Source organism: the organism of the source record quoted next, unplaced genomic scaffold, assembly GCF_019419815.1.
Source record: "Pyrus x bretschneideri cultivar Hongxiangsu unplaced genomic scaffold, Pyrus_bretschneideri_v1 Contig15, whole genome shotgun sequence".
In the NCBI taxonomy this organism is placed as follows: domain Eukaryota; kingdom Viridiplantae; phylum Streptophyta; class Magnoliopsida; order Rosales; family Rosaceae; genus Pyrus; species Pyrus x bretschneideri.
The window spans coordinates 753389-764474 of record NW_025999446.1 but is presented as its reverse complement, the minus strand read 5'-3'; the positions used below and the strand labels follow the sequence as shown (position 1 = coordinate 764474).

Here is an 11086-nt window from a genome sequence, read left to right as displayed (position 1 = left end):
TAGGTAGGGTTTTATTTTGTAGTTGTATAAATAAGGCTTTTTAGCCATTAGAAAAAGGAAAAAAAACGCATCAATTTGGAGAACTTGGTTAGGGTTTGACGATTTATATTTTCTTTTAAGGTGTTTTCTATCCTTTTTATATTTCAATAAAATTCCTTTTGTTTTATGGTTGTCCTTGACTAATTTCGGTGTGCTAGGGCGAAGCTACGAGCCTTAGTATGAATGTGTAGTCTTTTAGTTGATTGCTTATGATATTATGCATGCATATTTTGAATTATTAATCACTGTGTTTAAACTTTCTCTATATCTTAATGCTTAGCTATTATTAGGATGTTTAGATAATTAATCAGATGCAATTCGGTCAGAATATCACCAGATGATTGAGTATTGCTTCTTTTGGTTAATAATTGTAATTTCACCTAAGGCGAATATCACACTCTTAGGGGTTGCATGATTTTTCAAGGGGTTTTCATAAAACTTAATGAGTCTTGCATATTCATATTTGATTTGAATATTATAGACAGGTTGCATGTTATATATATGTTCTTGCTTGAATATCACGAGAAGAATATGCATAAGGAAAACCTAACCTTTAAAGTTGCATGTGTAATTCATTAGTAATTGGTAAAACTACATAGAATTGTTAAGATGACAGCGGAACCCTAAGCTTTTACAATTTGGTTTTCAAACGTTTCCTTTTGTTTTCTTTATTTTGCTAATTCTTTAATTGTTTTAGTTTAAAGTTCATTTTTAATATTTTAGGTCACAAAATCAATATTTTCCAAACTTTGTTTTAAATAATTAATTAAGAATTTGTTTTAAACACAAATTATTTATTCAATCCCTGTGAAAAACGATATTGTTTGAGGCGTTTATACTACAACTACCTTGTTCTATTGTAAGTATTTTTAAGTGTTTTTATTCCTATTTTTGCAGGTGGTAAAAATCCTATCAACTATCTATTTAAATCATATTTTGTAAATTAAGTAACGTGATTGTTAATGATTAAATTATTACTTAAGTGCTGATTAACATAACTTATACTTTGTTACTTACGTTCGTGAATATGAAATTCGTGGATTTTTTTAATCATATATTGTTAATTTGTTAGTTGGTATAGATTCCCATCCAAAGGGCTAAATAATTGCCATGAAAATTAAGTTATAATTTACAATTGACGTCAACTAATACATCCAGTTTCTTACCTAGCAAATTCCAAACGAGTAAATTGTAGCAATGGTCCCTCAATTTTAATCAAATTGGAGCAATTGTCCCTCAACTAAAAATTCATTACCATTGGTCCATCAACTCATCAAAATGTGTAGCTATGGTCCTTTTTATCAACTTCGTTAGAATTTGGCCAAAATAAGTTATGTTGGAAGGACCATTGTTACAATTGGGGTCCATCAACTAATCAAAACGTGTAACTATGGTCTCTTTCGTCAACTTTTTCAAAATGAGTTATGTTGGAAGGATCATTGCTACAATTGGGTTAAAGTTTGAGTGATCATTGCTCTAATTGAGTTAAAGTTAAGGGACAATTTCTCTAGTTAGATTAAAGTTAAGGGACCAATGGTAACGAATTTTTAGTTGAGGGACCCTAGCTAGACGTTTTGATAAGTTGAGGAACCAATGGTAATGGATTTTTAGTTGAGGGACCATTGCTCCAATGAAGTTAAAGTTTAGTGACCATTGCTACAATTTATGAATTTTTAGTTGAGAGACTATTGTTATAATTGAGTTAAAATTTAGGGCTCATTGCTACAATTTACTCATTCTAGAATAAGTCATCACTTCTAGTCTTTTTTAATTGCATTTCTCTATCGTTATTTCCCTCATCTTTAGGGCTTACTCTATCAATTAACTTGCACCGGCGGAGCTGCCCTTTGTTTTTTGTCTTCAGTATGGACTCATAAGTCCAGCTGTAATAAATAATAGGATATCTTGAGTCTTTTTTTAATGGCTGATTTGTTATCATAAATAAGAACTTTGGCTGCACTATGTGCATAGCTTAATCTGAAGATTGCCCAAAAATTCAATCTGTGAGTATTACCTTTTTCTTACTAGTTTGTTTTAACATATGCTCGAACAACATAAATTCAGGTTTGATAAATTTACAGATTGAAGATGACAGATACAGTTGTCTCAAGTTTAGTTGTTCATAAACTTCTAAACCAAAATAACTATGAAGAATGGAGTTTCCGAGTAAAAACCTACCCGTTGGCAAAAGATCTTTGGGACGTTGTGGAAGCCACCACTGAGGCTCCTAAACGAGAAGATGGTGAGGCTGAATTTAAAGCTTGGAAGAAGAGTAATGCCGAGGCTTTGCACTCGATCCAAACTTTTTGTGGGGACGATACTTTTTCTTTTATTATGGGCATCAGCACAGCCAAAGTTGCATGGGATATTTTGGCAGAAAAGTTGAAGCCAGCTGAGGATGAGGATGAGGATGAGGAGAAGTTCCTCCTCAAAATACTTTGTGACCGATTGACGGAATTTTGTGTTTCTGATCGAAATTATTAATGTTATAAATCATTTTGTAAAGATCATTTTTGTAAAATCAATAAAATATGAGATCATTTATTCATTGAATTGTCTAAAAGCATGTGGTTAAATTCGATAAAAGCATTATTTACGAACCATCTATATCTATTTGCTATAATTAATTGACTAAACAACCTAATTGTTTTGTTTTTACATAAATGATCATTTTTTAATGCTTCATAGCTTGGACAATTTTGATCATAATTACCAGACTGCGAATCAACCACAAAGTATTTGATGAGGAACTCCTCCTCAACTTTTAAGAAGCCAAACATTCCTCTTTGCCTTTTTGTTGCACTGTATTTTGCATAAAAGTGTAGTAAGCCCAATTTATTTGGCATAGGCCGAAGACATCTTTTTTTTTTTCCAATAAATAGAGAGACGTAAATTGTGTCAATTTTGGCTTCGGCCTGGCTATTTTCAATTGAATCAATATATCCTTAGTAGAATAGTTCAATTTAAACAACAACAAAAATAAGAAAGGAAAAGGGAGAAATATATTTTCCAATAGAGTGATACGATATAAACATTAAGGATTTCATTTTTTTAGAGGAGATATCCGACGATCACACTGATAGCAACCCAACCACTGTTGATGCAGAGCCAGAGGAAAGGTCGGCAATAGAAGAATCGCCCAATGAAGGTATTATATCTTTATTCCCACAGAGAGTTCCGTTCAATATTTATTGATTAAACTCTTTTCAAATTTTCCATCGTTATTTGTATTATAAAATAGTCGTTTATTTTTCTTTTTACAAGTAGAAAGTTAAAATGCATGATGCTATCAACATTGGATTTTAATTAACAATTGCAATTTACAGGAAAAAAAAAAAAAAAAAACAGTATTCAATGGTAAAACAGAACAAAACTACCCTATACACAATAAAAGTGGCTTTGTTATATTAACACCTCACATATTGTTGAATACACTTCATATATTTAATATACACCACATACATTCCTATAATACCCTCACACCCACACTCTCAACATACACCCCACGTTTTTTACATACACTGCATACTTTTCACATCTTAGGTGCAAATACACAAGGTCAACCAAAGATCTTATTTGTTTCTTCAAATTATGAGGTGGTTTCTATGTTGTTTCTCCTCCCTTTCAAATAATGAAGATTTAGATTTGAAAAGCCATCATTAATGAAAAAAAGAATTTAAGAGAATTGATTCCGCATTAACTTCACAAATATTATTTTTGGGTTGCTTCATACTTTCCCAGAAACTAGCCTACTCTTTGATAATGGCTATACTGCTGAAAATTTGAACAACTCGGATATTATGTTGGATGCCAAAGACATTCAATCTTAAGAGTGGCCATTTCATTTGAATGCTCAATGCTAGAATCAAACGCAAATTTCCCGTCATAGGATTCCACTGTACCTAAGCCCCCAATTTCGTGAGATTAACAGTGGATAATGACAGACTAGTTATATTTCTTCAGTTGCTCAAGTTATAACTTATAATTTGTAATAAATAACTTCAAGCATCTTGTGCTCAATCTCATAGCACAGTATAATATCAATGTTACTGAGACACAAGTTTCTATATCATCAACTTTAACAGTCTTGTTACTAAGCCCAGAGACACTAATCCGCTCCTTTGAAGAAAAAGAATATCCAAACAAGCAAGTACCTGACTGCAATATTTCAAAAGTACAACTTAGATTTCAACTATGATAGACTTAGCAGGATCCAATGTTAAGGGATATACTTGGAATATACACACTAAAAGTGATTTGGGTGTATTTAGAAATTTTGAAAAAAAAAAAAATTAGAACTTTATGAGGTCAAAGCTGTCATTGCATATTACGGTATATAAGTCCTTTAATATTAAATTTTAATGTGGTTATGGGGGGTGATAATAAAAGAAAGCCTAAAATTAAGAAGAATAAGAAAAATATGTAACAACTGTATGGTCTCTATGTTTACTTTTGGTGATGAAGGTAACAACTATGTCATATATATATAACGTTAGCTAGCTTGGCAGGACACGAGGACAGCCACGTTAATCAAACTTTATGGGATTTGGTGGAGAATGATGAATGGGATGCTGCACTGGAGTTTATTATCCAACATCCCAAGGCAGTAACTGCAAGACTTACGAAAAACGGTAGGACTGGGACAGTTCTTCAAATGGCAATCTTATGTAAGAAGGTGCACATTGCAAGAAAATAGGTGGACTAAATGAGACCAAAAGACTTTTGGAAATACAAGACGTTAATGGTTTCTCCAGTCTTCATTATGTTGTAGACGAAGCACTAGAAAGCGTCGAACTAGCAAAATACATGGTTGAAAAGAACAAGTTACTCAGCACCACCAATCCTAGCTGCAATGTCATCCCACTTCTCAGGTCTCAGGGTTTTGAAAGAGGAGAAAAAATGGCTCAATACCTCTATTCTGTCACTCCGCACGAAACCTTGAACGATTCCGATTGCGCTACACTTATTACTATCGGTGTTTTGTTAAAAAGATTTGGTAAGAACATTCAAATGATAATTATTATTAGTGGCGCCTTAATTTTTCCCTTCTGTAAATACTATAAAACCACTGCATATTAATAATGTTGAGAGCGAGACTAAACTAATTTTTATGACTAGACATATAGAGGTTTAGAAATACTACCCGCACATTGCTGCAGGATTGAAAAGCACATGAAAAAATATGTTTCAAAGGGATAAAATATCATCACAAAAGGTTAACGTTATTTACAATGAAAGATGCTTCAACTTTTTGAAAGAATTTTTCCATGAAGAGGATAAATTAGGTGAATCAAGCTCCTAGAATTCTTCAAACCACTTTATGAATAGCATGACCTGATTGTGTATGAAGGTTAGCAACAAAGTACAACAGTTTTACATGTTTTTTTTATTTTTTATTTAATCACAGAATATGAAACTATATGGAAAGCTGTAGTCTTCTGGTATACCCACTTGTAGTTTGAAAACCAAAAAAAGAATGCAAGACATAATATATACACAGAAAAGTAAAAACTGAAAAACATAAAGACACTAAAAATTGAAAAAGGTTTCAATTACTACATCAATTGTCACAAATAAAGGAAAATGTAACTGGCTCTTTGGTTGTTACAACTGAAAGATTTTAGTTTTGTTAAAGAATACTTATTGAGAGAGATGGAAAATATATAAAAGAAATTCATTAAGTAAATTGGTTTTTGAAACATAGACAGATTTCTACCTTCATTTGTGTACATTTTTATATAAACTGATACAATTTTATGCAAAGAGTTGATCCTCTCACTTTCGTCAGTACAATCACGCGTTAATTTGATGCAATTTTAGTAAATGCAAACATCGAGTATCAATGGAAGAAATGGGAATAAATAAAAACAAAGAAGTTAAAATTAAAATCATACAACAATTTATAGATAACGTGAGAATGAGGGAATTAAAGTTAGCAAAAATCTATGGACAAACATCAATTAAATCACTGTAACAACATACTAAAAGAGCAAAGTTGGAAATTCATGTACCATTTAAAAAAATCAAATCGAGTAATGTCTAAAGGTTAGAAAAGCATCCTAAAAAGAAAAAACCGTCTTACATGCATTAAAATGATTGACAAATTCTAAGTAAATCATCACCAAACGGGTACAATCGAAAGTGAAGACTGTAATCAAACTTCATAAGTCTAACTGAAACAAATTAAACACCTGCATCGAAAATGCATTAAAAAGCTGAGAATATGCCGTAAAAAGGTATTCAACTCTGCATTTACCTGCAATGCTTCAATCTGTCTACGAAGAGGCCTGCTATATTATGGCAATTGGGTAATCAACGCATTACATCAGCGTTCACTTGCCTAGAAAAAATTTAAAAAAAAAAAAAAAAAAAAAAAAAAGACTCACAAATGAAAAAATTGCAATATATTTGGAATACTGGTACATAAAACGTAATTTTCAAATTAGATTCAAGCTAATTGCAATGCCAGTACTTTTCAAGTACGCTTGGCAGCCACAGAACAGGGTGTGTCATAAATAGGAAAAGAAAAGACAGATGAACAACAAAATGTAAGTCATAATCTGCAGAAGATTAATACCTTGACTAACTAAATGAATCGAGAGTAAAAACATCTAAATACTATTAATTAAGTGCAATTAAAACGGGAAAGGAGAAATCAAATAGATTTGGAACTGATGATTGTGCAGCAGAGTTGGAGAGAAAGTATAGGTGGATATGGAAGACCCTGGTGACCCTGGTTTGCAAATGATCAATTATGTCAAGAGAAGAAAAAAAAAAAAAAAAAAAAAAAAAAAAAAAAAAAAAAAAAAGGTTTAAAAGTTGTAATTACATTAGTTGTTCAAGAGCTGTAAAGGTAAAAGCTTTCACCTTCAGTATAGATAGCTTGCAAGGATGCAGATACAACTGGGAAAAACAAAAAGGCAGGGTTTATCTAAAACAGAAAACAAAATGTAATTTTACAGCTACATATTGATGCATTTTTCAGATGCAGGGAAAACAAACGACAAATGAATTCTCATGCATGTAACTCACAGAATAAACAAAAAATTAAACTTAATTGCAGATTAAAATTGAAAAGCGAGAATTTGAAAATAAGGATAAAGCATGAGCCCCTAGTTTGTAATGCTTGGGAGAGGATCTTTTTTTCAGTGATTTCATAGGAACATCATCAACGTTTTGCAGGTGTGTATTTCAGATTTGTTTTGCTTCTTTATTTTAAATATATAGTAAAAATTGGAAAACATAAACATGCATTAGATAAAAATTGAATTTAAAAATGCAAAGAAAACAAAGCAGATAAAGTCTTAAATTTTTATGATACCATTGAATCCTCTAGGTCTAGCATGAATAATGTCTTTAGTGAGGAGGTCTAAAATTGTACAATTTGAAGAATATTGATTAAACACATGATCTACAAACAACAAAAAAGCATTTGTTAGAATTGGATAATAACGAAAGTTCCAAAACAAAACCAATGAGAATCAAACTCTGAACTCTCAAGTGTTTGCTTACCAAAAGCATAGAAAATGATATGAATCGGCATGTTGTCAACAAGAGATGCACGTTTGCAGGCTAATTATAACGTGTGATTCAAAATTATTGTCCTGAAATTGAAAAAGATAAAAGCGAATGAAATTTAAGAAATGAACTGAGGTTAAATTGTTTACCATGTTTGTCAACACAGTGGCAAGCATAAAACAAAGAAGTATTTGCCTGTCACAGGGAAATTGCTGTAAAACCTAGATTGCATTTTTCCTGTATTTAATGATAAAATTGTATAAAAAGTATTAAGATTGTTTTGTTGGCAGACATTTTTTTTTTCCAAGTCAAGTTTAAAATGTACTTAAAAAAAATGAAATTTAGTTATTCATCTAAAATAAGTATTGACCAAACGCCAAACGGTTAAATCAGCGAAACATGACACATTTATAAGAGTTGATGTTGAGTAACACTTTCACAAATATGTAATGAGGTTATATCCAGCAGGAAATATTAAATGATCGCAGAAATGGCAATATATATATATACACGCATGAAATGAGGAATCAACCAGTGATTTTGTGCAAAGAAGAATATGAAATATGAAAACTTTAAAATAAGGATAACTCACACAAAAGTAACATTTTGAAGAAGGAGAGCAAAGGTTTTAGCTCCCAGCATTAAATATGACATCAAAGCTTTGAAGAAGTGAGTCAATTCCTTATTTCTTTCAAATACCTGGTGAATAAAAACTTGCAGGTGAAGTTTAGGTTGAGGCAATTTTTAAACAAAGAAGAAAAACAATGATAATAGTACTTGAATAATCGCAGGTAAACTCAAATGCCATCAGCGTTTAGAAAATTACATTCAAGAAATATAGTCCTGAAATTCATTATATTACGTTTAGTATGACTAGTATTTATCTAATTAGAGTAAAGCTCTTGCATTTGTATTTCAACCAAACAAAGAGTGATTTTAATCATACTATCCTTAATTTTTTTTCCTATATGACATAAACATACATCCTGTTTTGCACCTATGAGCAACAGGCTTTCCACTGTGTATACAAAGAAAATAATTTTATGTGCCATAAAATTTTAAAGGACCATACAAATAGCATATATATATATATAAACACTTATCAATATGATTAACAAAGATTTGTAAATTCTAAATTTGACACTCTTGGTAGCCTGACTCACCTTTTTTTTTTTTTTTTCTTTTCTATTTCAGCAAGAGCACTTTGTAACTTATATATACTGCTTTGACAATAATCTGAAATAGAAAATGTAGTTACAAATCAGATACACAAAACACTAACATTACAATGGTTTTTTTTTTTTTTTTTTTTCCATTCAAAGCATTGCATAATTGAAAAAGCTATATTTCTAAGAAAGATTAAAACCTTTTTACGAGCACACTTACTGAAAAACCTCACATTTATAAACACTGGAAGTTTTTGTTCCAATTTTGTTTCCTTTACCTGTTTAAAGCTCATTTCCTCTCTCTGTTTTTCAAAGCTTCTCCATAATCTTCCCACCACCATGGCAATGCATAAAACCCAAATGAGAGAGAGAGAACAGCGAGATCCGATCTCCAATTCACAGGATTAACCAAAAGAGAAGGAAGTTAGGGCCGGCTGGCCTCTCTAGTTTTCTGAGAATTACAAAGACAATTAAATGAATTTAACGAACTGAATGAAACAATAAAGAATTACAAATACGGAATTAAATATTTCCATGTGATCTCAAATAATTGGAGAACCTCATATGATCCATCATCCATGTGATCTCTCTTCTTTTTCAAATGGGTAGCCTCCAATCGATCTAATATCTACTGAGTAACGCTCAAAGATCAATACTTAAAGCAAAAAACATACGGGGTTCCATTTATTTCCCAAATAAAATCAATGGTTTACATAGAAATTAGAAAAGCTGACCAGTGAGCGAAGAATTCGACTACGGCAAAGGTGGCAGGGGTGTCTCCAAGGAATCGAAGCTGGTGGGGTTCAAATCAACGGCGAAGTCACGAACCTCAACGTTTGGGAGTGAAAGAAATCTAGGATTCAGACCGACATAAGCCGAGAATTGTGAAAGAGACAGAAGTGAAAAGGAAAGGTGGAAAAGTCTAGAAGTCGAAGCAGAGTCGTCGAGGATGATCGACGCGTGGGCAGCGTGGACAAATCTCTCTTTCCGAAGCTGGAGCAATAAGGGAATAGTGGGTAATCATGGCAGAAAGGTCTTTTTACCGTGCAAAATAGCAAAAAATGTCGCACAAAGAAGAATTAGGAGGGCGTTTTAGTCCGTTCACTGTTAATAAACAGTGCTTTTGTGTTGGGTTTTAACATATGTATAATTTCTAAACAATGTTATTCTTCTTTCACTTCATAATATGTAGATATTGCGTGAGATTAAATTCAGCACAACCCTGAGTTAACAATTGCTAAAAACTACATTGGGGAAACACCTTAGATAAAGTAGCTAGTATGCCGTTTGCATTCTTAAGTGGAAGCTCGCTCAGTTTCTAGGAACAATAGATTTATAACGATTAGTAAAGCTTTTCATTTTCTCTTCATTCTAAATTTTGTCCTACTTGAGCATTTTATTTTCTTTTAATCTTATTAGACGCAGCAATAGAAGAATCTTGCTTCCAGGAACTAGTTTATTGTATTAATATATAACTGGCCTTGTGTTCTTATCTTGATAGCCATACAATTAAAACCAATGCCTACCATTGAGAAGACTATTCCTGCCACTGATGATATTTGTATAAACGTTCAAAAACGGGAAAATGATGACCAAGTTAATCAAAGTCATCTCATTTGCTCAGGTACGTATGTTACATGACAGACGTGCCATTTGTTTTTGTTAATGTTTAAGAAGTTGTTTCATAAAGGCACCACAACTATATATAAATCAATTCGCAAGCATATTTTTAATTTTATGAGAAATCCCTAGTTTTCAAGATAAACCCATTGATCATATTTCTCACTCAATTAACTTTCAATTATGTCCTTGAGTTGATGATATTATTTACTGGGAGAGGGGGTGGGCTAAACCTCACAATAGGTAATTAATAATATGGTTCAACTTCGTCTTTGACGAGAATCGAACCTAAAACATGTTACTTACAAATGAAGGAGAATATCATTAGACTGCAGTACTAACTGGCAAAATATATAATGAGTTAACTCATATATGTGTAACTCATCATTTGTTTTTAATGATTTATGGCCATTTTCATACAAAATATCAAACAAAAACGTAATTTAAGCAAGTAGAATTCTAGCTAGTGAACACCCTTCTCATTGGTGTGAAATAGGAAGAATGGGACACTGACTTGGGCGGCAACTATCAATGGCCACATAAACTTTGCTTTTTGTAATCGACTCCTCCAAGACTAGAATTCCAGAATATACTCCATCTTGATTAAACTCTTCTTTCATCTCTGACCAAATCGATTATTCAACCATATTTGCATAAATACCACAAATCAACGGAACGGTAGTTTTTAATCAGCATAAGAAAAACGAAAATGAAGACAGATTCTCATCACTGCAGAACGTCAA

General features: G+C 32.1%; 1 long non-coding RNA gene across 1 annotated transcript; it reads right to left on the bottom strand.

The window, feature by feature from the left end:
* Positions 1 to 8721: 8721 nt before the first annotated feature.
* On the bottom strand, positions 8722 to 9665 carry LOC125475466. Its single transcript, XR_007256850.1, has 3 exons — positions 9458 to 9665; positions 9002 to 9351; positions 8722 to 8793 (listed from the first exon to the last, which is right to left on the bottom strand). It is a non-coding gene; the product is annotated as an uncharacterized LOC125475466 (long non-coding RNA).
* Positions 9666 to 11086: the final 1421 nt, after the last annotated feature.